The sequence below is a fragment of the Triticum aestivum genome, chromosome 4B (genome assembly GCF_018294505.1).
Source record: "Triticum aestivum cultivar Chinese Spring chromosome 4B, IWGSC CS RefSeq v2.1, whole genome shotgun sequence".
NCBI classification, from domain to species: domain Eukaryota; kingdom Viridiplantae; phylum Streptophyta; class Magnoliopsida; order Poales; family Poaceae; genus Triticum; species Triticum aestivum.
The window spans coordinates 104812734-104838802 of record NC_057804.1 but is presented as its reverse complement, the minus strand read 5'-3'; the positions used below and the strand labels follow the sequence as shown (position 1 = coordinate 104838802).

Sequence of the window (26069 nt, the reverse complement as noted above, 5' to 3'; positions counted from 1 at the left end):
ATGTATCATGAAAAGAATGCTTTATGTGATGGTTATATTGTTGAATCCATTAATGATGCTACTGAAAATTATTATGAGGGAGGACCTATGCTTGTACGAATTGCAATAATATCAAGTTTCCTCTCTTTATGTTGAAAGTTTTGAAGTTATGCATGTTTTTCCTTCCTATGCTAGTTGATTGTTGTTCCCATGAATTATTTGCTCACAAAATCCCTATGCATACAGGGCCGGTCTGAGATTTTGGGGGCCCGGGGCGAAACTACGATCCGGGGCCCTTCGGGGCCCTTAGTATAAATGCCTAATTAATAATCATCATATGTACATATAATTTTTATCAAAGAAAATAATTAAGTGCATCTAAAATGATTGTGCATATGAGATAATGTATTACATATTACCTTCAAAATTTTCTCCTAACATTCTGAGATGCAAAATCACTAACGATAGTATCAATATGTATTTCATCAAGCAATTTTTCCTCGATGCATAAAGTTGCCAAGCCATTTAACCTCTCTTGCAACATTGTAGATCTCAAGTAGTTCTTCAACAATTTGAACTTCAAAAAACTTCTTTCAGTTGATGCCATAGTAACAGGCATAGTAAAGAAAATCCGGTATGCAATAGCAATATTTGGATAACAATCTGCTTCCCTCACAAACTCAAAAATCTCCATAGCAGACATTGTTCTATCGGGCAAAGTTGACTGCATAAAAATTAACTCCGAAATCAGATCATTTAAATCAACATCAGATGAACCACCCGAAGAGAAAGCACTTGCAAATTTTGTACAACTATCTTTAAGTTTAGAACGGTCCAATGACTTCAAGGCCGTTGAACTCATTACAAATCCACATATATTTTTTGAATGACTCAGGTTCATCAAATCTAATTTTCAGTGAAGTGGCCGCCTTATCAACTATAATCAAGAAATAATTTACTTTAAAATCCTTCTCAGCTTCCAATATCGCTTCATCACTGTCATCTTCACCAAATTGTTTCTTCCTAGAAACATGACACTTTACTGGAAATGATGGTTCTACACCCATTTCAGTTGCGATTTCTTTGGCAATGACCACACTAGAATCAAACCCTTCATCTCTATAAGTGTCAAAATAAGTCCTCATACCATCTATTTGCTTTAAGGCAGTCTCAATGCACATGGATGGTGATTGCAGCTTCCTGCTTACTGAATCTACAACTAATAGAATGTCATGGCAAATGACGATGCCAAGTATGAACTCATAGCTGCCAAGCACATCAAACAAATTTTTAGCATCCTCCTATCCTTTGGTTTGGTACCACTATCTTCACTTAACTCAAGTAAAGCTGGTCTTATGTTAGGAGCTTGAAATATAATTGCTTTAACACTTTTGATATGACTCTCCCAACGAGTATTGCTCAAAGATTTCACAGTCAAATCTGTCACATGGCTAACAAAAACTTTCCATCTTTTCGTAGAACCACTGAATAATACATATATTCATTGCACAATTCCAAAAAATAAACAACTCTACCACAAGATTTAGCCATATCACAAAGGGTAATATTAAGACTGTGGCAAGCACATGGCATATACAAAGCTCTTGGATTTACCTCAAGCAACCGACTTTGCACCCCCTTGTATTTTCCTTTCATGTTGGGTCCATTGTCATAACCTTGGCCCCTAATATCATCAATATTAAGATCGAAGGACTTCATAGAATCAACCAATACCTTGAAAATTCCCAAACCAGATGTGTCCTCCACAACAAAAAAGCAAGGAAGTACTCCACAATTTGTATTTTTCCATCAGACATATGAACACATCGAACCAACAAACTCATTTGTTCTTGATGACTCACATCCGGGGTACAATCTAGGATAATAGAGAAATATTTGGCCACTTTGACAATCTTGAGAATATAATTTGTAATGTCACCAGCCATAAGAGAAATCAACTCGTTTTGAATTTTATGGCTAAGATAATGGTGATGGATATCTTTGTTTTGAATATGCCTAAGATGGTCTTGCATTACAAAATCAAACTCTGCAACCATCTCCACACAAGCTAAAAAATCTCCATTTCAATCATCATGAAGTTGCTCACTGGATCCTCTAAAAGCCAAATTGCGCTTACCAAGAAATTTCACAATGGCAACAATTCTTAACAAAACTTGCCTTATGCGTTCCTTATCCTTTGTGATTTGTTGCTGTATGTCTTTGTCAATTGTTTCATGCTTGCTCAGTCTAAATCTCAATTCTTTCCAAGAGTTCATGTTGGTAGTATGGTCGACACTAGCTTCTTGCTTTTTTAGTGTCTCATTAATATGCCTCCAATCACAAAACCCATCATTCCCCATTGCACTTTTGCATTTATCAGAATTGAAAAGCTTACAGCAAAAACAAAACACTTTCTTTGTGTGTTTTGATAAAACTAACCATTTTCTATCACTCACCTCTCCATTGCTCATCTTTCTTGAGTAATGGCTATATGAAAAATGTCTTAAATTCTCATCCAAAGAATATTTAGTGTTTTATCCTTCCCTTTTAGGCCCCTTTTCCACTAATATGTCCCTCACTTTGTTATCAAGATTGCCCCAATTGCTTGCATCATAAATATCCACACTAATTGGTTCCTCATCAACACTGGTAGATTTTGCCGCAGTTGAATTAAACATGGGCTCATGATCACTTACATTGCTATCATCCATGTTGACGTCGGCATCGCCTCCTGTAAGAGTATGACCATCATCTTCCGGATTTCCATCAGTCCAGTCACCCGCAAGAACTATTGCCAACTCGTCTGGATTACTTGGCGTGCTCGTATCGTTCTTATAATATTTAAAAAGAGATCCGCTCAATGCTTCTTTCTCCTCATCTGCCTCCTTCTTCTTCTTTCTTTTATGACTTCCGGATGGATACTTTCTACCTATACTGGACATGACCCTGCTGAAATTAAAAGGAACAATTCACTTTTAAAATTAGCGCAAAGCTAATTAAAATATTAGATTAAGTACAGAAGATCATCTAATATAATGAGAATGTCGGTGGGAAACGACACCTATGGGATCATTGGAATCCCTACTACGGTTGCGGGGCGTGGGATCGTGAGAAGAGCGGGACTAGCAGACAACACAAAGGGGATTTACCCAGGTTCGGGCCGCAAAGATGCGTAAAACCCTACGATCCTGCTTTGGTGGATGTATTTAGTGTTCTTGAGCTCCTGAACTAGCTCTAGGTGCTGCGAGGTTCGAAAGAGCCGAATCCTTCTTCAGTGTGCCATGGGCCTCCTTTTATAGGCGAAAGGGGCTGCCACAGTGGCACACATGAGGTGGAAAGTGCCACAGCACTGTGAGCTTATCGCTGGTATTACAAGACAAAGTGCATTTAATGCGAGGCTTAGGTGTCCCTCGCTTTATCGGGGACGGGAGCGAGGCCCGTCCCGTCTATCGCCGCTCCTCCTCGCTTCGACACGTGCCCTGGCCAGCGATGCATGTGGTGCCATGTGGGCAGGCAGGCAGCTGAGGTGGCGCGGTGGTGGAGCCTCCACGGAGATCTCCATGCCGCCACGCAGGTGCGTGCTGAGTTGGCCTGGAAGCTGCATGTTGCCACACAGGTGCCTGCCCAGCTGGTTGGGCTGGCAGTTGCATGCGAACAATGGCGGGGAGTTGGTTGGTGCGAGCCTGGCAGTGGCCCTGTTGTCGCCTCTGGCAAGGGTCTTGTTGGGTGGCCCGACAAGGGTCTTGCCATGGCGCGCTGGCGTCCCCGGCAAGGGTCTTGCCGGGGGTCTTGTGGATTCCTTCGGTAAAGATCTTGGTGAGGATTGTTGCTTTCCAATCCTTATCTGATCTTGAGCATTCTATGTCTTCACAAAGATCTGCATGCCACCATGGAGGTGCCTCCGGAGCCCTGGTCCAACATGGCTGTTGGAGACCGTGGCTCGAGGGTGGCCTGCTCCACTGGTGTGGGTGAGCTGCCCTGGCAAGGGGCTTGCCAGGGCTGCGGAGGCTGCCCCCGGCAAGGGTCTTGCCGGGGAAACCTGCTTCGCCCATCTGCACTTTGTGGCCTTGGTCCTTGTCGGTGTCAAAACCGGCGGATCTCGGGTAGGGGGTCCCGAACTGTGCGTCTAGGCGGATGGTAACAGGAGACAAGGGACACGATGTTTTACCCAGGTTCGGGCCCTCTTGATGGAGGTAAAACCCTACGTCCTGCTTGATTAATATTGATGATGTGTGTTACAAGAGTGGATCTACCATGAGATCAAGGAGGCTAAACCCTAGAAGCTAGCCTATGGTATGATTGTTGTTCGTCCTATGGACTAAAGCCATCCGGTTTATATAGACACCAGAGAGGGCTAGGGTTACACAGAGTCGGTTACAATGGTAGGAGATCTACATATCCGTATCGCCAAGCTTGCCTTCCACGCCAAGGAAAGTCCCATCCGGACACGGGACGAAGTCTTCAACCTTGTATCTTCATAGTCTTGGAGTCCGGCCGATGATGATAGTTTGGCTATCCGGACACCCCCTAGTCTAGGACTCCCTCAGTAGCCCCTGAACCAGGCTTCAATGACGACGAGTCCGGCGCGCATGTTGTCTTCGGCATTGCAAGGCGGGTTCTTCCTCCGGATAATTTATAGAAGATTGTGAACACCAGGATAGTGTCCGGCTCTACAAAAATAAATTCCATGCACCACCATAGAGAGAATAATATTACACAACTTCAATCTGCTGACGTATTTTGCGGCGTGACATCACACCACTACCAAGCCTTTACTAGAATCGTTTTTATTGTACCACCTTAGCGCGTTTAGCGAAGCGGTTTCCTTGGCACGTCTTGTCGAAGTAGAGATCGTGTTCCCCTTATTCCGGGATTCCCATCAATACGGACGTGGGTAACCCAACCACACCGTTGATTGCGGCGCTTGGGGGATAAGCGAGTTTTATCAGGCCGGTGGGGACGCATGTTTGTGTCCGCCCATATAAGGGGATAAAGATCCAACCCTTTTACCTGCGCCTTCTTCCTCCTTGGCTTATCCAACTCCGCGAACTCGAGCTCCAGCGCCCAAGTCCGCACTTCTCACCTCAACCTTCTCCAACCATGTCCGGAGCGGGAGGCAAGTGGATGGCCTCCTCCGTCACGGAGGGGCAGATCCAGAAGCTGCGCAACGCCGGATATTTGTCCAGCAACATCGCGCACCGGCTCCCCGACGAGGGAGAGCTCATCCCCACCCCCAGGCCCCATGAGAGGGTAGTATTTCTTCCCCATTTCCTCCGTGGAGTGGGCTTCCCACTTCATCCCTTTGTCTGGGGGCTCATGTTTTACTACGGCCTGGATTTCCATGATCTGGCCCCGAATTTCATCCTCAATATCTCGGCGTTTATCGTCGTGTGCGAGGCCTTCCTCTGCATCCAGGCCCACTTTGGTTTGTGGCTCAGGACCTTCAGCGTCAAGCCGAAGGTTGTGAAGGGCAGCCAAGCGGAGTGCGTAGGCGCCATGGTGGGCAGGATGTCCCACGTTACTTGGCTGGAGGGCACTTTCGTGGAAACCATTAAGGGGTGGCAATCGGGGTGGTTCTACATCACCGAGCCGCATGACCCTGAATGGGCAGCGGCCCCCGAATTCAGATCCGGCATCCCTACACGGCTCACTTCCTGGAAAGAGAGTGGCCGGATCTGGGGTGATTCAGAGGAGCTGACCGGACTCCAATCCTGTATCCAAAAGCTGGTGGACAAGAAGCTCAAGCTTGTCAACGTAGTCCAGGTCATGCTCATCCGCCGGATTCTCCCGTGCCAACGACGGGGTTTCAACATGTGGGAGTTCGATCCGGCGCAGCACCAGACTCTGAGCGGGCTCTTTGACACTACGTACGAAGATGTCTGGAAGGTGCTGTTCAAGGGCGCCGAGGCTCCTGCATCCGCTACCGAAGATTGCGGATTCAGCTCGCAGCGTCCGGCTGACGAGGTAAGTGATTTTGTCCTTTATGGAATGCTCATTTTCCATAGTTTGACTCTATGCGGGATCTAAACTCCCTTTACCTTTGACAGGACTGGCTGGCGAAGGCCGAACAGACTATCTGTCCGGCCCCGTTGCCAGAGGACCCAGCGGACGCCCGCCTAACGGGGCTGCTGGCTCCGGCACCCCACGTGGTGCCGGAGAAGAAGGCCAAGAAGAAGGCCACGGGGACTCGGAAGAGTTCCCGTTTTCAGGTGCTATCGGATGATGACTCCGAGGCCGACTCCTCTCACCAAGGTGAGGAGGAGAAGAAGAAAGCCTCTTCCCCAGAGGGGGGAGAGAAGAAAAGGAAGGCCTCCCCAACGAGGGAGGCCGAAGGGTCCAAGAAGGGAAAAACTCTTCCCCCTGACTGCTCTGCCAACGCTAGTGACGACGACGAGGACTGGCCTCCAAGGGCCAAGCCCTTGGCGAGATCGTGAGTATCCAGACTCCCGAATAACTTTATGGTTTTTATTTTTTGCCACACAATGTCTTTCTAATGCCGCATACAACCCTGCAGTCCGCCCAAGGATGATCTTCCCGCTTCGTCGAGCGGGTCCTTAGGTGCGTCGGATATGGATTCTCTTCCGACCGCCTCCACCCCCCGTGACATGGACGATGCCGAGGTGGGATCCCGGGAAGGGACCCGCCAGGAGGAGGAGGCCCCGGAGGTGTCGCAGGACAACCTCCCGGACTTTGCATCGGACTCGGCTCCGGATCCCATAGTGGCTCCGGAGTCCGGCGGGCGGCCCCTTCGTAAGAAGGGCAAGACCATGACGCCGGCAGCCTCCGTCCAACCGGAGGCGCCGGATAGCTTGCTGGAGGCACTTAATGGCGCCTGAGGAACACCGCACTGTTATGAGTGCGGTGATTCAGAAGGTGCAGCTCGCCAAGAGCGGGCTGACCGAAGCCTGCAGCAGCCTTCTAACAGGCTTTGAGGTAAGAATTTTGATATATGTAAAATAGTACCGCATAGACAGTAGCCCCTGATGCTCGGTTCGGTGTTCGGAAAGAAAAGCCGGACTGAGGATCTTAAGAAGATATACGCAAGAGTCATAAAAAATATGTCAATATGGGATTGCAGGCTGCGCTGCTGACCTCTGCCGCACTGACTGCGGAGGTCAATACTTTGAAGGAAAGCCTCGAGCGGTCCGAGAACGAGCTCGGCCGTGCCAAGAAGCAGCTCGAGGACAAGGAAGGTGAGTAAAACCTTATTAAAATTGTACCTTACAGAAAAGGATTTTGGTTGCAAAAAGAATGACAAGGATAACGTGGTTATTGCAGGGGCCACTAACGAGGTGGCGACCCTGAAAGAGGCGGTGGCCGTGGCCGAACGCAATGCGTTCGCGGAGCGCACCGAGCGAGAGAAGCAGGAGGCGCGGGTGGCGGAGGTACAGCAAGAGCTCCAGGATCTCGTGAAAAAACATGAGAGCCTGGAGCGTGACTCAAAGACTCGAGAGTCTGAGCTTGCAACGGCTCTTGAGAGTGCCAACGCCGCTAAGGCCGAAGCCTACAAGGCCCTCCAAGAAATCGAGGAATTGAAGAAAATAGCGGCGGGTAAGGCATTTTTCATGCAAAGTAAGCATGTGAGTGTTAATTACCTGTTACTTACCCGAATTCGGAGCTCTCCAAGAATGTTCGCAGATCTTCCTCGCAGCGTATCCGAAGCCGCCGCATTCTACCGGGCCGAGGAGGGGAGCTCGACGGAGAAGGTCTTCTGGTCTCAGTATGCTGAGGCCGGACATCCGGTGCCCCTTAGCGACCAGCTGAAGCAGCTGGTCGAGCTCCACAAGGTGGCCGAACAGGCCATGAAGGGCCTCACAGTTCGGCTGTGGGCTAAGGAGGCCATGCCCGGGAGCTACTTCGGCCTGGTCCGGCGGCTGGTGGATGCGTGCCCGTGGGTTGAAGTCATCAAGCACTCCGCTTGTATTGAGGGTGCCCGTCGGGCCCTTGCTCGCGCAAAGGTGCACTGGGGCAAGCTGGATGCCCAGAAACTCGTGACGGACCCGCCGCCGCAGGGCAAGGAGCACCGCATGCCCGAGATGTATTATAAGAGTGTGCTGAAGGGCGCCCGCACTATTGCAGGTGAGTGCTCCAAAGATGTAATATTTGAGTAGACTCGCATTTTGTTATCCTGTGCGCTGAAAACTTAGTTCATTTGCACTAAGCAACGCATTTTAATTTAAAATATTACCTTCTGTGCGGCTTTATCAAATCTGAGAGATGGCAAGTCGTCGGCTTCAGCCCCCATGCCACGAGTGCTGGGGTGTTCGGGATAAATTTGAGCACTCTTGTTCCCATATTTGGGTCCATCTAGGGAGGCGCTCAACACAACGAACAAGGCAACCGGACTTATAATGCTTGAACACTCTCACTTAGCCATAGAATTCTATAATTTTAAATTTCGGCGAAGCCCCTTGTCTTTGAAAGGCCGAATTTGGGGCGCTATCCACGCCTGGGCCGGACAAAAACCGGCTCCTCGCTCTAAGCGGCATAAGTCTTTAGGGACTCGCAAAAAACCTCTCGAACAGCGACCAGCTCTCGCCTCATCATGATGGTCAGTTTTAGCTTTCTCCACTGAGGCGTTAACCCAGCTCAACTGGGGCGCAATCGTAGTGGTTCTCCCAGTGCTACCTTAGCCGATACAACGGAATGTAAGGTACCAAAACATGGGAGCCGGGCAAACCCAACTATTGACCCAAGACATGATTCGGAGCTGATGCATATAATGCTATAAGTTCGGGGTGCTGCACTTGTGAAAGTGTTCGGACTTATCACACCATGATGCGGGAAACATAAGCCCCTAGTGTATTTAGCCGTACCAAAACGTACGGATGCGACATGTCACAAATGAACATATGTATAAAAGAGAAATGCAATTGGAAGCAAAAAGGTGTTGCATTACTTATTCAAGAAAAACTGCTGTAAGTGCAGAACGATACAAATGGTGCGATAAGCAAGGGATGGGACTGTTAAACATGTCCCCCTCCAGGGGTAGGCTGCGGAATGGTGCATAAAACAGATTTAATGCTCGTAATGGAGACCACCTGGATATTCGTTGTAGCCTTTCTTCTTCCCTGGCTGTTGCATCTGAGTTCGGCAGGTCTACTACCGGACAGGGCCTCTGACGAATGGAGTCCTGTGGGTAAAAATAAAAAGGAAAAAGAAAAAAAAGAACGACACACTTGAGAGCCCCTGGTGTGGTTGAGCCACGTCTGGGCCTATCGTGGTCGCGCCCCTCTCCCCATGCCCATGGTATCTTCAGAGTGTAATGGTGTACGTGAAGGACCTGTCTTAATGTTTTACAGGGGCTGGGGTTGGGGACGCACTGCTACGCGTGCTCGGAACGTGCCAGGTGGTCTTGTTGTAGGTTACTCCGGGCACGCTTAGCGGCCGGACTTGAGAATTGCCTTAAGAGGTTGCATTGTACTTCTGCCGCGAGAGCCGCTGTATGTTCCTCCGTGCGGAGAGAACGTTCAGTGTTTCGTTGACCGTGATGACTCCTCGAGGGCCTGGCATCTTGAGCTTGAGGTATGCGTAGTGCGGCACCACGTTGAACTTTGCAAATGCGGTACGTCCGAGCAGGGCATGATAGCCGCTGCGGACCGGAACTATGTCGAAGATTAACTCCTCGCTTCGGAAGTTATCCAGGGATCCGAAGACCACTTCCAGTGTAACTGAGCCTGTACAATTGGCTTCTACACCTGGTATGACGCCTTTAAAGGTCATCTTGGTAGGTTTAATCCTTGAGGGGTCTATGCCCATTTTGCGCACTGTATCCTGATAAAGCAGGTTCAGGCTGCTGCCGCCGTCCATCAGGACTCTGGTGAGGTGAAATCCATCGACGATTGGGTCTAAGACCAATGCGGCGAATCCGCCGTGGCAGATGCTGGTGGGGTGGTCCCTTTGGTCAAAAGTGATCGGGCAGGAGGACCATGGATTGAACTTCGGGGCAACTGGCTCCATCGCGTATACATCCCTGAGTGCACGCTTCCGCTCCCTTTTGGGTATGTGCGTTGCGTATATCATGTTCACCGTCCGCACCTGTGGGGGGAAACCCTTCTGTCCTCTATTGTTCGGCGGTCGGATCTCTTCCTCGTCATCGCTATGCAGCCCCTTGTCATTGTTTTCGGCAATTAACTTGCCTGCCTGCTTGAATACCCAATAGTCCCTGTTGGTGTGGTTAGCTGGCTTTTCGGGGGTGCCGTGTATCTGGCACAGGCAGTCGAGTATTCGGTCCAAATTGGACGGACCCGGAGTAGTTCTTTTGAATGGCTTTTTCCGCTGACCGGGTTTAGAGCCTCTAAATCCGGCATTGACTGCCGTATCCTCACTATTGTCGCCGTTAATGCGGCGTTTGTTTTTGTTACGACGCGACCTGCCATTACGGTCCTTGATATCCGGACTGCCAGAATTTTTGCTGAGGTTGTTGCTGCGTGCTAGCCAGCTGTCCTCACCCGTGCAGAAGCGGGTCATGAGTGGTGTGAGGGCTGCCATGGATTTCGGCCTTTCCTGTCCCAGGTGCCGGGCAAGCCACTCGTCGCGGATATTGTGCTTGAAGGCTGCAAGGGCCTCCGCATCCGGACAGTCAACGATTTGATTTTTCTTGGTTAAGAACCGTGTCCAGAATTGTCTGGCCGATTCGTCTGGCTGCTGAATTATGTGGCTTAGGTCATCAGCGTCTGGTGCCCGCACATATGTGCCTTGGAAGTTATCAAGGAATGCGGCTTCCAGGTCTTCCCAACTCCCAATTGACTCTGCTGGCAAGCTGTTAAGCCAATGCCGGGCTGGTCCTTTAAGCTTGAGGGGGAGATATTTGATGGCGTGAAGATCGTCACCGCGAGCCATGTGGATGTGAAGGAGATAGTCTTCGATCCAAACCGCGGGGTCTGTTGTGCCATCGTAAGATTCAATATTCACGAGTTTAAACCCTTCGGGGATTTGATGATCCATTACTTTGTCTGTGAAGCATAGTGGGTGTGCGGCGCCTCTATACTGGGCGATATCACGACGGAGCTCGAAAGAGCTTTGTCTATTTTGTTCGGCCCGGCCGGACTTACTGTGTCCGGCGCGATGGTTGTCATCACATATCATGGGGCGCCCACGCGATCCATAGATCGATCTTGATTGTCTTGCCCTATCCTCCAATATATCTCGCAAGTCCGGAGTGTTCCCCTATGGCCTTGTGCTTTTCGAGCGATGCCAGGGTACGGGTCTAGTGAAGGGCCTAGAGGCCTCTCTGTCGCGACCACGGGGTGGTCGGTCAGCCGTATTGTCTCCTGGTGATGCGGGTTCATACGCCTCCTCATCTAATCGGGGGAGCAGCTTGCGTTTAGGGTAGCTTTTGGAGGGGCGTTCGAGCTCATGCTCTTCGGCCGCGAGGACTTCAGTCCATCTGTCGGCTAGCAGATCTTGATCAGCTCTAAGCTGTTGCTGCTTTTTCTTGAGGCTGTTCGCCGTGGCCATAAGCCTGCGTTTAAAATGCTCTTGTTCGACGGGATCCTCATGCACGACGAATTCATCGTCGTTGAGGCTTGCCTCGTCTCCGGAGGGAGGCATATAATCCTCTACATCTTCTTCTGCCGCTCTCTCATGAGGGCTGGCGTCTCCGTCCTCCTGTGCTGGATCTTGCTGGAGTGGGTTGTCTTCGGTACTGTCCGGTGTATTATTATCTTCGGTGCCGGAATCTTCATTCTTGCTGTGGCGGGATTTAGAGCGGCGCCGCTGACGCTGGCGCTTAGGCTGTTTCTTGGAGGGGTCATCCTCCGCTGTTCCTTCACCATTCCCATCCTTTGGGATATCCACCATGTATATGTCATATGATGAGGTGGCTTTCCAGTGCCCGGTGGGCGCTGGTTCTTGGTCGTCTCCGGCATCGTCGTCCATACCGTCGATGTCTTCGGAGTCGTAGTCTAGCATGTCGGTTAGATCGTCGACAGTGGCTACCAAGTGGGTGGTGGGTGGGCTTTGAATTTCTTCGTCATCCGCATCCCAACCATCCTGACCGCAGTCCGGCCAGGGCTCTCCTGATAACGAGAGATACTTTAGCGAACTCAAGATGTCGCCGAAAGCTGAGTGTTGAAAGATGTCCGTTGCGGTGAACTGCATGATCGGCACCCAATCAGATCCGATCGGAGGGGGCGCGGGAGGTTCGGAGTCCGGCAAGGAGTCCAGCACCTTGGAGTCACGAGCTTTGTGAGGGACAAGGTCAGTGTTCGGCTCTATCGCCGTAGAGGTTGCAGCCCCCGAGGCGGTGTCTAGCCATCCGTCCTCGATCTGCGCAGCCGACTCCGAATTGAAGATCGGAGCGGACTCGAGTGCGGCCTCCAGGGTACTGTCCGGCTGCAGAGCTAAATCATGCCCGTCGTGACAGTGCGGCGCGCTTGGCTGTGGCTCGAATCCATCCAAGATCAAGTCCCCGCGGATGTCAGCCGTGAAGTTCAAACTTCCAAATCTGACCTGACGGCCAGGGGCGTAGCTTTTGATCTGCTCCAGATGGCCAAGCGAATTGGCCCGCAGTGCGAAGCCGCCGAATACGAAGATCTGTCCTGGGAGGAAGGTCTCACCCTGGACTGCATCGTTGATGATGATCGAAGAAGCCATCGAGCCTATTGGTGACGACATAGAGGAACTCTCAATGAAAGCACCAATGTCGGTGTCAAAACCGGCGGATCTCGGATAGGGGGTCCCGAACTGTGCGTCTAGGCGGATGGTAACAGGAGACAAGGGACACGATGTTTTACCCAGGTTCGGGCCCTCTTGATGGAGGTAAAACCCTACGTCCTGCTTGATTAATATTGATGATGTGTGTTACAAGAGTGGATCTACCACGAGATCAAGGAGGCTAAACCCTAGAAGCTAGCCTATGGTATGATTGTTGTTCGTCCTACAGACTAAAGCCATCCGGTTTATATAGACACCGGAGAGGGCTAGGGTTACATAGAGTCGGTTACAATGGTAGGAGATCTACATATCCGTATCGCCAAGCTTGCCTTCCACGCCAAGGAAAGTCCCATCCGGACACGGGACAAAGTCTTCAATCTTGTATCTTCATAGTCTTGGAGTCCGGCCGATGATGATAGTTCGGCTATCCGGACACCCCCTAGTCCAGGACTCCCTCAGTCCTTGTCGTTGCTTTGTTTGTCTTGTGCCTTCGGCTTTTCTCCGGCTTCTCTTTCCTACCCTGTTACGTGTGGCCATGGCGGGTGGCTCTAAGTGCCCGTGCACAGGTAAAGGCGTCAAAAGTAGAGCCCCTACTTTTGTACACCGACAGGAGCCCCCGGGCCTGGGCCACACATAAGCGCAGCACGTTGTTGGGCCAGGCCCAGAACGGTGCGCGGGCAGTTGGGGCGGATTTTTACCGTGGTAATTCCCCCGTCCGCTGCGCTTCCCCATGACCTACGTTGAATGCGCGACGTGGGGGTCGTGCACGCGCATGACGGAAGCATGCTGGCATCATCCCGTGGTGGACAGTAAAGAGGCGGCTTGCGTGTCTCTTTGAGACCGCAGGGCCGCTGCTCATTTACTGCCCTCGCTTGGGAACCGTCGCTCCAAGCGTCCCACTGCACCTATCCCTTGCGCCATGTTTGCTGCATGCAAATGCAGGGCGAATGACAGGTGCGCGGGATGTGGGAAGTCGTGCGTGTGTGTGGGTCAATTCCCACGTGCCTTCAATGGAGCGGGGAGGGCGGCAGATGGCCCCGCTCGCTGTCACTTCAACGGGCCGGATTGGCCGAGTGGGGGCGGCCGAGCCTCGCACCGCCCCTTTATAAAGAGGGGAGTGGGAGGAACGGTACCTCTCAACCCTTCGCCATCTGCGTCTCCCCATTCCTGCTTCCTCCTTCCTTTCGTCATGGCGAGGGGGCGTGGCGATGCTTCATCGGTGGCGGCGAGGGTCTCGGCTTGACAACGCGTCGCTCCTCCCCAAGAGCTCGTGGTGGCGGAGCCGCCGGTTAGAGGGAGGGGAGGGGGCGAGGTCGAGGCCACCGTGGCACTCGAGGGAGAGGAGGACGGGGCGGCAGATCGGCTTCGCCTCCACCAGTGGCCCCTCCTCCGGTGGAGGGCCATGTCGGGGACAACCCTTGCAAGTTCTTCATCAGGCTACGCTAGCCGCCGCGCCATCGTCTTCGCCTCCCGACTCCGTTTGTGCGGGAGATGGAGCTGGACCCACCGCAGGCGTTGCGGTTGCATATGAGGGGTTGTGGGAACATCGGCATATGGGCCGATGTTGAGTTCCCCGCCCCTAACATCATGTACCTCTATTGAGGGTGGAAGACCTTCGCCCGCGTCCATAGCTTGATGGAGGGGCTCACTCTCCATTTCAAATTAATGGAGAGTGGCCTCCTCTCTGTCAAGATCTTCGGGCACTTCGAGACTCACGTAAGGTGCTGCGTGGAGAGCTCCTCCGACGATGAAGATTCCTCCTCAAGCGAGGGTGATGAGGAGGACAGTGGCAGCGATGACAAGGGTAGCGGGCGGCAGGATGACGGGTCCGACTAGGTGTCGGGCGCCGTTTTGGGCGGCACCGGCGACCCCATCATCCGTGTCGTCGGCTCCTTGAATTTCTCGAGGTCGCCTCCTTGGGCGGCTGGCGTCGGGAGGCTGTGGAAGAGGAAGAGGGCGGGCGCCAAGGCCGTCAAGTCGGAGTACGCGGGCACCGATGCCTTCGTAGCGTATTGACGGTCCTGCCGCCTCATCTTCCAGCTCTTCTACCATCATCATCATCACCAGCCTCCCTTCGGGGTGTCCACCGGGATGTTCTCCTAGTGCCTTCTGCTGCTCGTACTTCGCCTAGGCGCCCCTTTTGCCCTTTTGCCTTCTTGTTCCATTTCCTAAGGAGAGGGACAAGAGAGGGATTACGAGCACCTTATCTCTTTTTAGTCCTGTAAGCCTTCGGGCCTTTGTTAGATTTAGAACTTGTAATCCCCTTGCTCATGTTTTTCATTCCGTATGAACTGTACCTGTACTGGATGTTTTTAATGAAAAAGGATGTTTGCCGGGATTTTTGTTCATGGGTGAAACCCACGGCAAGGATCAAATCCTTGTTACCATCTAAAGTAAATTTTTTTCGCCCGGCAACAGGCCTTGCTGTTCCCCCATCTTGCTCGACCTCTCTCATGCTCTTGGCGGAGGCAGGGATGAGATGAGTTTGGGCTCCATGTTCTATCCTCTTGCTGCCGCGACTACGACCAACTTCGGACCCAGGAGATAATCCTTGGGTTCGGAAAGAGGGGAGCACGGTCGCTTGGATATAAAATGCGGTTTCACATACCCCAGTTCATAACGAAATGCATGATAGAGGATAAAAGACTTATCTGGACCTGCAACCCTCGGCACCCTTGGCTTGCCGTGGATGGATCCTTGCATTTGCATCCCCCGGCAACCTTGGCTTGCCTGGGTCGGGGCACCGGTCCGTTCCCTTCTTCCAAACGGCTCGGCAGAAATACTTACGCGTCCTGCGAACCAAAAAGGACAGGGAAGAAACAGAGAGATGCACACTCGGCCTCTAAGCTAGGGGTTAGCCGCTGCCAAGCACTATCAACCCTAACAGAGGAGGAGACTTGACCTAGCATGCATGCTATAACTTAGGGCGCCAGCGCTTCGTTTGTTTATGATTAGGGTCTGCGCCTGGCTTTGTACAAAGGGTTACATGCCTTGCCGACAAGGCTTGTACAAAAGGGTGGCTTGCCGGGAGGCCCGGCAGCCGCGCCTTATGGGTAAAACTTGCGGAGATGCTCGATGTTCCAGGAGTTGCTCACTAGAATAGCATTTTCGGTCTCCAGCCGGACTGCACCAGGCCTGGTGACTCGTGTTACCTGATAAGGCCCCTCCCACTTTGGCGTCAACTTGTTGGAATTCTTGGCCGACTGAACGTGCCAAAGAACAAGGTCGCCTTCCTCAAAGCTCCGGGCACGAACCTTGCGGCTATGGTAGCGGTGCAAGGCTTGCTGGTAGCGTTCTGCTCTCACAGCCGTCCGGAGACGATCTTCCTCAAGGAGCATTGTGGCATCTTGCCACAATCGCTCTTGCTCAAGTTCATCATAAGCGAGCACTCGAGGTGACCCGTATATGAGTTCCGTGGGGAGAACTTCTTCTGCCCCGTAGACCAGAGCAAGGGGTGTCTGGCCGGTGGCTCGATTTGGCATCGTTCTAATTGACCAAAGAACCGCCGACAACTCATCAATCTAGCGTCTTCCACTTTTGCGCAGCCTGTCAAAAGTCTTCGTTCTTAAGCCTCACAGGACTTCAACATTTGCTCTCTCCGCTTGGCCGTTGCTCTGTGGATGTGCCAAGGAGGCAAAACAGACCCTGCTATCGAGATCCTCAATGTATTGCATGAAGGCGTGGCTTGTGAACTGTGTGCCATTGTCGGTGATGATCATGTTGGGTACCCCAAAACGGCACACTAGTCCCTTGAAGAACTTGATGGCTGACTGCGCCGTCACCTTCCTCACTGCTTCCACCTCTGGCCACTTTGTGAACTTGTTGATTGCGACGTACAAGTACTCAAAGCCCTCGACAGCACGGGGGAAAGGGCCCAATATGTCGAGCCCTCAGACCAAGAAGGGTCAGGAGAGAGGGATAGTTTGAAGGGCTTGAGCTGGTTGATGAAGCCTCTTCGAATGGAACTGGCACGCTTCACACTTGCTTACTAGTGTTGTCGCATCCTGGAGGGCGGTGGGCCAGAAGAAACCTTGCCGGAAAGCCTTGCTGGCAAGGGCCCTCGACCCTATGTGGGAGCCACATATGCCTCCATGTATCTCTTCCAACAGCTTCAGCCCTTCCTCACGGGAGATGCACTTCAATTTCACCCCATTCGGTCTTTTTCTGTACAATACGTTATCAACGAATTGGTACAGAGCAGACCGGCGGGCTACTCTTTCTGCCTCTTCCTGCTCCTCAGGAAGCTCTCCTTTTTGGAGGAATCAGATGGTGTGCTGCGCCCATGCCGGAGCCTGTGGCTCGACGACAAGGACCAAATGCATCTCTTCTGCCATGGGAGCGGCCATCTCTACAGCCATGACCTGGGGTCCTGCCAGAGTCGGTTGTCTCGCGGCAGAACTGGCATCCACGGCAATATCTTCGCCGGCGGCTCCGGGGAGCTCGGTGGGGAAGTACTTGCCGGAGCCTAGCTTCCTCCGCTTGTTCTGCCCGGTTGACGGCTCAATGGATGGTTGAGTTAACTGAAGCACAAAAGTACCTAGTTCCACAGGTAGCTTGAGGGCAGCGCGCTTTGACAGGTAGTCGGCGATGTCGTTCTCCGTCCGAGGGACATGCTCTGCTTGTATACCGTCAAAGCGCTTCTCCAGCTTCCTCACCTCATCTATGTAAGCTTCCATCAACGGGCTTTGATAATCTTTGTTGACCTACCTGACGACTAGTTGCGAGTCGCCCCTGACGATGAGCTTTTTGACTCCGAGGTCCGCCGCGATCCTGAGACCGGCAAGCAAACCCTCGTACTTGGTGTTGTTGTTGGTTGACATCTCCTAGGGAAAGTGCATTTGGATGAAGTACTTGAGGTGCTCTCCGGTGGGTGTGACAAGCAGCACACCAGCATCGGCGCCTTGCAGCGAAAAGGCCCCATCAAAGTACATGATCCAGTTGCCACTTGTTTCCTCGCCGTGGAGAGTGGTTTCCTGACCTCTTCGTCAGGCATCGAGGTCCATTCTGCAACAAACTCCGCCAAGACTCTGCTCTGGAACATCGAGGTACTTTCAAACTTTAGACCAAAACTCGACAGCTCCAGGGCCCATTCCACGATCCTTCCTGTTGCATCCGGGTTATGCAGTATCCGTTGCAACAGAAGGCGGGTAACCACGGTGATCTCGTGCGCTTGGAAGTAGTGGCGTAGCTTCCTCGAGGCCATAAGGAGGCCGATGAGCAATTTTTGCACACATGAATACCTCGACCTAGCCCCATGCAAGAGGGAGCTGACGAAGTAAACCGGGTGCTGCACCATCTTCTTCCTTTGTGCCGCTTCACCTGGCTGTGCGGGTCCTGTCGTACTGGCGCCAGTCTTGCCGGGACCGAGCCCTGCCGGGGACTCAGTCTTGCCGAGACCGAGTCCTGCTGGGGAGAGTTCCGGCCCGCCAACTATTGACTCTGCCACTGCTGCTGTCTCCTCGTAGGCCTCTCTCTGCACCACCAATGCGGCGCTAACCACTCGGTTTGTTGCCGCTAGATATAGCAGCAACAGTTCTTGTGGTTTGGGCACAGCCAGCACCGGGGCAGATGAGAGGTACTTCTTCAAGTCTTGCAACACCACCTCGGCCTCTAGGGTCCACTCCACTTGGCCTGTATTCTTTAAGATCTTGAAAAAGGGGAGGGCACACTCCGCGGATTTGGAGATGAATCTGCTCATGGCGGCAACGCAGCCAGTGAGCTGACGCACATCCTTCATCTGTTTGGGTGCCTCAATCTGCTCGATGGCCCTAATCTTGTCTGGGTTTGCCTCAATCCTGCGCTGCGACACAAAGAACCGGAGAAGCTTGCCGGATGGGACACCAAAGACACACTTCTCAGGGTTCAATTTGAGGTTGATCTTGCACAGGTTTCCGAATGTTTCCTCCAGATCTTTCACAAGTGTTGCTTTGTCCTTGGTTTTGACCACTATATCATCCATATAAGCTTCCATATTTCTATGTAGCTGGGGTTCAAAACCAATTTGGACCGCTCTTGCAAAGGTCGAGCCAGCACTCTTCAACTTGAAAGGCATCCGTAAAAAGCAGTACGTACCACATGGGGTGATGAATGCTGTCTTTTCCTCATCCTCTTTCGTCATGAAGATCTGGTGGTACCCTAAGTAGGCGTCGAGGAATGATAACAGGTCACACCCAGCTGTGGAGTTAACAATCTGGTCGATGCGCGGCAACGGGAAGGATCTTTTGGACAAGCCTTATTGATGTCTGTGTAATCAATACACAACCTCCACTTCCCATTTGCCTTGCGCACTACTACCGGATTGGCCAACCACGTCGTATGGAGTACTCCTCTCACCAAGCCTGCCGCCTCTAGCTTTCTGATTTCCTCCGTGATGAACTCCTGCCTCTCCAGAGCTTGCTTCATGACCTTCTTCTTGACGGGCCGCGCATGAGGACAGACAGCAAGGTGGCGCTCAATCACCTCCCTGGGAACGCCGGGGATGTCGGAGGCTTGCCATGCAAACACATCGACATTCGCCCACAGGAAGATGACGAGCTCGCTTTCCTATTTGCCGTCGAGGGTGGAGCTTATGGTAAAAGCTCCCCCCGTGCCGTCCTCCTTGATGGGCACCTTCTTGGTCTCTGGTGGTGTCGCTCTGGACTTCTTGCTCTTGCCGGCGGAGCTCTCTGGCACGTCCTCAACGGGAGCGCAACACCCCGAAGAGGTGCACTTGCCGGAGTGGGTGCGAGGAGTCTCGCCGGTCTTCTTCCCTCTCGGGGCTCCGTCGGCAGGAGCAGGTGCCTTAGTGGCAGCTGCTGCAACTGCTTCCCGGTAGAGTTTGTCGGCACAGATCAACACATCTTTCTTGTCGGAGAGGACAGTGATGATGTTCATCGGCCCGGGCATCTTCAGCATATTGTAGGCATAGTGTGAAGCCGCCATAAACTTGGCTAGTGCAGGGTGGCCGAGAATCCTGTTGTAAGGCAAGGGGATCTCGGCTACATCAAAAACAATCCTTCCCGTCCTGTGGTTCAGCTCGCCTCCGAATGCCACGGGCAGCGTGATCTTTCCCTTTGGCTAACTCCTCCCCGGGTTAACCCCTTGGAACGTGCCCTTCTCCTCGAGGTCTCCATCAGGGATCTGCAGCCTTTTGACCACAACAGGCGAGATCATGTTCAGGCCGGCCCCGCCGTCAACCAACATCTTTGTGACCTTGAGGTTGCGGATTGTTGGTGAAACCAACAATGGCAAGCACCCGACCGCAGTAGTGCGGTCAGGGTGGTCCTTGGTGTCGAAGATGATGGGCGTGTTGGACCATTTCAGCGGCTTCCGTGCGTCGAATGATGGCTCCACCACCGTGATCTCACGCGCCCACTGCTTGAGTTGGTGGTGGGACGTATGCAGCGAGGTGCCACCATCGACGCACATGGCCTCTGTGGCTTTATGAAACTCGTGGTCGCCGGACTCGTCGTCCTCGTCATGATCATCGTCTTCCTGCTTCTTGTCGTGGCCCCGGGCGGGCCTCTCCTGTTGATTATCCTTGCCGCGGCAGCCTCCTTGGCCGGCACTTTTCTTGCCGGATCCCTCGGCACCATCTGGGCCTTTCTCCTTGTCCCGCCGCTCATACTGGCTTTGTCGGAGCCGCCACTTTTCTTGCCGGATCCCTCGACACCATCTGGGCCTTTCTCAGGTGGTGCATGGCGAGCAGCTCTACCTGACGGCAGTTTTGGAGGTCATGGCCCTTGGTGCGGTGGATCTTGCAGTACTGCTTGTCAGAGCCTCCTGGCTTGTCGGTAGCCGCCAAGGCCCGGCAAGCGACACACCCGGCAACCTCCTTGCCGAGGTCGCTCGCTTTGGTCTTCTTGATGGCGCCGGTGTCGTCGGATCCCTCGACGGCAAGCACGGCCTTGCCCTTGCACTTCCTGTTACGGCGCCGACCCTTCTTTGCTGGGGCAGCGGTGTCGCCAGTGGAGTCGGTTTCCGCAGTACTTCCTTCCCTCTTCAGGCGAGCGCATCAATCGGCCAGGACATAAAGCTCGGCCACATCCTTGACCTTGTTCATCGCCAACTCTTCGCGCATCTTGCGGTTGCGCACATTCTGGTGGAACACACTGATCACGGCGGCGGGATGAACATCGGGGATGTTGTACTGCACCCGGCTGAACCTTTGGATGTACTTCCGCAAGTTTTCTCCTTCCTTCTAGGGGATGATGTGTAAATCACTCGCCTGGCTGTGAGCTTGGTGACCTCTGGTAAAGGCGCCAACAAACTCATGGCACAGATCCGCCCAAGAAGAGATGGAATCCACCGGCAAGTGCATCAACCATGACATAACATTAGGCTTGAGTGCCAATGGGAAGTAGTTGGCAAGCACCTTATCATCGCGGGCCCCAGCAGCTTGCATCGTGATGGTGTAGATGCTGAGGAACTCTGACGGGTGAGTCTTGTCGTTGTACTTCTCGCCAACATCGGGCTTGAACGTACGGTGGGAGGGCCACTGGAACTGCCGCAGCTCACGTGTGAAAGCCGGACAACCCACCTCATAGGGTAGGCCACCGTAACCTCCCGGTGCTGGGTGGTCCGTAGTGGGCCCTGCCCACCTGTCTGACTGGTGGCGCGCGTCACGTCGGCGCTCGATGGTAGTTCGAGCGTCCTCATGAACCAGCTCCCAAAGAACTTGACGCTGATCGCGGTTGGTTCGCGGGTCGGACGACGCGATGGAGATATCATCACGAGCATCGTCGCGATGGACCGACGCCCGGGGTGGCCAGGATGGAGGAGGGGAGTGCACCGTGGCCGCATCACCTCCGGCATGGCCTCCGCTGGCATGCGGTGGCCCGGCGGAGCGACGGCCTACGGGTCCCACCGGCCGCAACTCATCGTTGTTGGCAATGCCGACGAGGCTCCGGATGGTGGCTCTCCATTCATCGAGCTTCTCTGCGGCGGGAGGGAAATCAAGGAGCAGGTGCGCGCGTGCTAGGGCTTCCGCTGGCGTGGGTGGCGGCGAGAGCTGGGTGGACCGCGATGCGCCTCGACTTCTAACCACGTTAGAAGGAGCTGCGTCACAGCCCCGCAGCCGTTCGCCACCTCCATCAGCACCTCGGTGCGCATGCTGGCCCTCCTCATCATGTGATGGGCGCACAGGTTCTTCCCAAGGCGGCGCGCAGGGTCACCGGCAGGGTGACGCTGCTCGTCATGCACCACCTGAGAAGAGCGCGTCGTGGGCGCTGGTGTTGGTGTCTTGGAGGTCGTCGTGCCGCCGTCTGGCGGGATGGCGGCGCCCCTGGAGGGCCCCGCGCCGCCTGCGAGGGGCCCGACTCCGTCTCTGGAGCCCGCGACTGGTGGTTCGTCGCCTAGCACGCGAACAATGCCACTCGCCAGGCCTGGACCGCCAGGGTGATGTGGATATTCGCGGGCCGCGGCACGGGTTCTCTCCGCGACTGGCCCGCTACTGGTTCGCACCGGTACTGGCAATCCGGTTCTGGACGAACAGATCGCCGTGGTCGACTTCTTCTTAGGAGCCATGGCGATGAAGAACAGCTAGGTCAACTGCTAGACCAGATTCTCAAAATTGCGCTCCCCTACCTGGTGCACCAAAGATGTCGGTGGGAAACGACACCTATGGGATCACTGGAATCCCTACTATGGTTGCGGGGCGCGGGATCGTGAGAAGAGCAGGACTAGCACACAGCACAAAGGGGATTTACCCAGGTTCAGGCCGCAAAGATGCGTAAAACCCTACGATCCTGCTTTGGTGGATGTATTTAGTGTTCTTGAGCTCCTGAACTAGCTCTGGGTGCTGCGAGGTTCGAAAGAGCCGAATCTTTCTTCAGTGTGCCATGGGCCTCCTTTTATAGGCGAAAGGGGCTGCCAAAGTGGCACACAGGAGGTGGAAAGTGCTATAGCACTGTGAGCTTATCGCTGGTATTACAGGACAAAGTGCATTTAATGCGAGGCTTAGGTGTCCCTCGCTTTATCGGGGACGGGAGCGAGGCCCGTCCCGTCCATCGCCGCTCCTCCTCGCTTCGACACGCGCCCTGGCCAGCGATGCATGTGGTGCCATGTGGGCAGGCAGGCAGCTGAGGTGGCGCGGTGGTGGAGCCTCCACGAAGATCTGCATGCCGCCACGCAGGTGCATGCTGAATTGGCCTGGAAGCTGCATGTTGCCACGCAGGTGCCTGCCCAGCTGGTTGGGCTGGCAGCTGCATGCGAACGGCAGCGGGGAGTTGGTTGGTGCGGGCCTAGCAGTGGCCCTGCTGTCGCCTCTAGCAAGGGTCTTGCCGGGTGGCCCGGCAAGGGTCTTGCCGTGGCGCGCTGGCGTCCCCAGCAAGGGTCTCATCGGGGGTCTTGTGGATTCCTTCGGTAAAGATCTTGGTGAGGATTGTTGCTTTCCAATCCTTATCTGATCTTGAGCATTCTATGTCTTCACAAAGATCTGCATGCCACCATGGAGGTGCCTCCCGAGCCCTGGTCCAACATGGCTGTTGGAGACCATGGCTCGAGGGTGGCCTGCTCCAGTGGTGTGGTTGAGCTGCCCCGGCAAGGGGCTTGCCGGGGCTGCAGAGGCTGCCCCCGGCAAGGGTCTTGCCGGGGAAACCTGCTTCACCCATCTGCACTTTGTGGCCTTGGTCCGTGTCATTTCTTTGTTTGTCTTGTGCCTTCGGCTTTTCTCTGGCTTCCCTTTCTTGCCCTATTACATGTGGCCGTGGCGGATGGCTCTGACTGCCCATTCACAGGTAAATGGGTCAAAAGTAGAGCCCCTACTTTTGTACACCGACAGAGAATCTCCTAGGGCATGGTATACTACCTTCTCTCTGTAATCTAATCTGGCAACATGGGTGAATGATTCGAGCACCCTAAAAACAATTCCCTGTTAATTTGTTCGATCGATTGAGAAATTGGGAATCAGGATTAGAAAGAAAAGAAATAGCACCAAGATCATGCAAGGGAAGAAAGCGCACCGAGACATACTTGTTTGGTCGAAGAGATTGTTCGCACACGAACACGTCACCGTGTACCCTTGACGCCGAGGGTGATGCACCGCAGCTCACATCGAAGGAGACCCGTCGGAAGCGCGGTACGCAGGCAATCCGGTGGGCGCTTTTGAAGACCCGAAACCCCACACACCCGGCAGGGACCCCGTCAGGGCGCGCGGAGGCTATGGGCTGCCCTAGGTCGACCTGATCACCCCTAGGGCCTCGTGGATTGCCGCCCTGCGACAACAAGAATAGACGAAGAACGAGGAAGAAGAAGAACAAGGGAGAGAGATAAAAGTAAAGGTAAAAGTGGTAGATGATTTGATCGATTGTGTGTTCAATCGGCCGTCACCCCTTAGATATATAAGAGGCGGCTGGACTTCCCGTGCAAGGAAAAGGCTTGGATTCACGTCCAAAACCCTAGTCAAATTCGGATTGGTTTTGTCCGAACTTTCCAAAACTGTTCGATTTAAACTGGTTGTGCCTTGCGGGTCTTTTTTGTGGTGGTAAACAATCTCGGATGGAAACGAGCCAAAAGCATTCTTGACCTTTTCGACGATACGAACAACTTTCATGTTGGATGATTTTTATATCAAAATTAATCGTTTCGACGAGACGAAGACAAACTGTGTAGATCATTTTTCCATTTGAGGTCGTCTTGGGGGTTTAATCGGCCAAACTGTACTCTGAATAAAAGATCTTAGTAATTTGAGCATAGTTTCGGCCTTTGAGATGAAATCGGACAGCAATGACCCAAACTTCAAAGATGTTCATATCAATAATACGGAACTCTTTCATGTATATCACTTCTCTATTTGAGGCCATCGTAAATAAGTTCTGGACCGTGCCAAAATCTGGTGTCAACACATGCCCCCCTGTTTTTCGGCAAAGCTTGTGTGCCTAAAAATAACTTGCACATAGCTTACTCTAAGGAAGATGTCAACACTCCATCGGCCATTTTGCATATGCTTAGGGTGATAAGTTTATATCGGCCATTGCTTGTGTGAATATTTAGATGCAAGCTTGGGTGAAACTTTTCCATCTTCATTAGTCCGACTATAAAGTTCCATAGGTATGCATCTCAAGACCATCCATCAACCATATTGTCCACCCTTCTGCTAGGATCTTGCAGATAATCAACAATGAACTCTCTCAAATCCTTACTTTGTCTGCATAAAAGTTTCATTAGTGGCCGAGGTGGTGAGCTCCAATTCGGCCTTACCCATGTTGGCAAGAATAAGCATCGGCTATTGATAGATGTGCAATACACCATGACCGACGTGGTAGCCGGATGCTTACTAAGCCAACTATCTCCAATTATCATGTCTAGATATATGAGCAATGCTAAAATAACCCAAGGTAGAAATTATATCTAGACATTTATCAGGATAAACATGAAGTGAATCGTCAAAACATTGAAAAACTTTGGATATTAGTTGCACTACTAATAACGAATCACCAAAAGCCTCAATATGTGTATCCCCTATGGCAAACAACATATCTAAACCGAATAACAATGCCTCATATTCGGCATGATTATTTAGGCAGAAATACTCTAAATGGCACGAGGCTTCAAAAAACAGCACCATGAGGAGATATATAAACAACACCAACACCTTGGACATTGCTACAAATTTAACCATCAATATATAATCACCATAGTATTAGAAATACAAGGCTAATATCAACATTATGCATGCCATTAATCTGATGTTCAGTAATAAAATCAGCTATGATTTGGCCTCTTATAGATCTCAAAGATGCATAAACCAAGTCATATCCAAACAAAGTACAAGCCCACTAGCCAATTCTGGAACTATGAATTGGCCTATGCATCATATATTCAATGACATCGGTCATGATGTGTCAACTCCATTTAATCATAATATTGGCATACATATAAATTTCCATGAGCACGTACCTTATCTCGCTCTCCAATCGAACTAAGGACGATGTTAGAGTACTACAACGGTAATGCATCGACATAATCTTAGGATGATAGATAAATATTGACCATTACCATGTAAACTTCATTCAAAGCACATATAGCCGAAATAAACAAATGAAGTATTTCGGCCCTTTGGATCAGCAACAAACTTGTAGCTAATCAAATGTATACTGATTTGGCAATGCCCTTTCGTGATCTAAGAAATTATATTGCATCCATGGATTAAAATAAGCCCATTGAGGGTTACCAATCATACCTGATGACGAATTCCATGGCATAGGCGTTAATGGCATAGTTGAAGAATATGGATAATGTGTAGACTGAAGATGTTGAAACCTTCGGCTTGGTCCTTCATAGTTTTCACTCTTTTCCTTCTTCACCTTTGCCACATTTCTTGTAATGGAAGCTTGCACATAATTATTATTTCGAGTACTTCCTTTGGGAACCCATGCCATGTTCCTTTCTTCAAGTTCTTGTGCACTAAGCTTTTGTAACTCCTTTTGCCAATACGATAAGCCGAGTGAGCACCT

General features: G+C 52.1%; 1 pseudogene; it reads right to left on the bottom strand.

Moving 5' to 3' along the window:
* Positions 1 to 803: 803 nt before the first annotated feature.
* On the bottom strand, positions 804 to 2443 carry LOC123090004 (zinc finger MYM-type protein 1-like; annotated as a pseudogene).
* Between the last annotated feature and the right edge of the window lie 23626 nt (positions 2444 to 26069).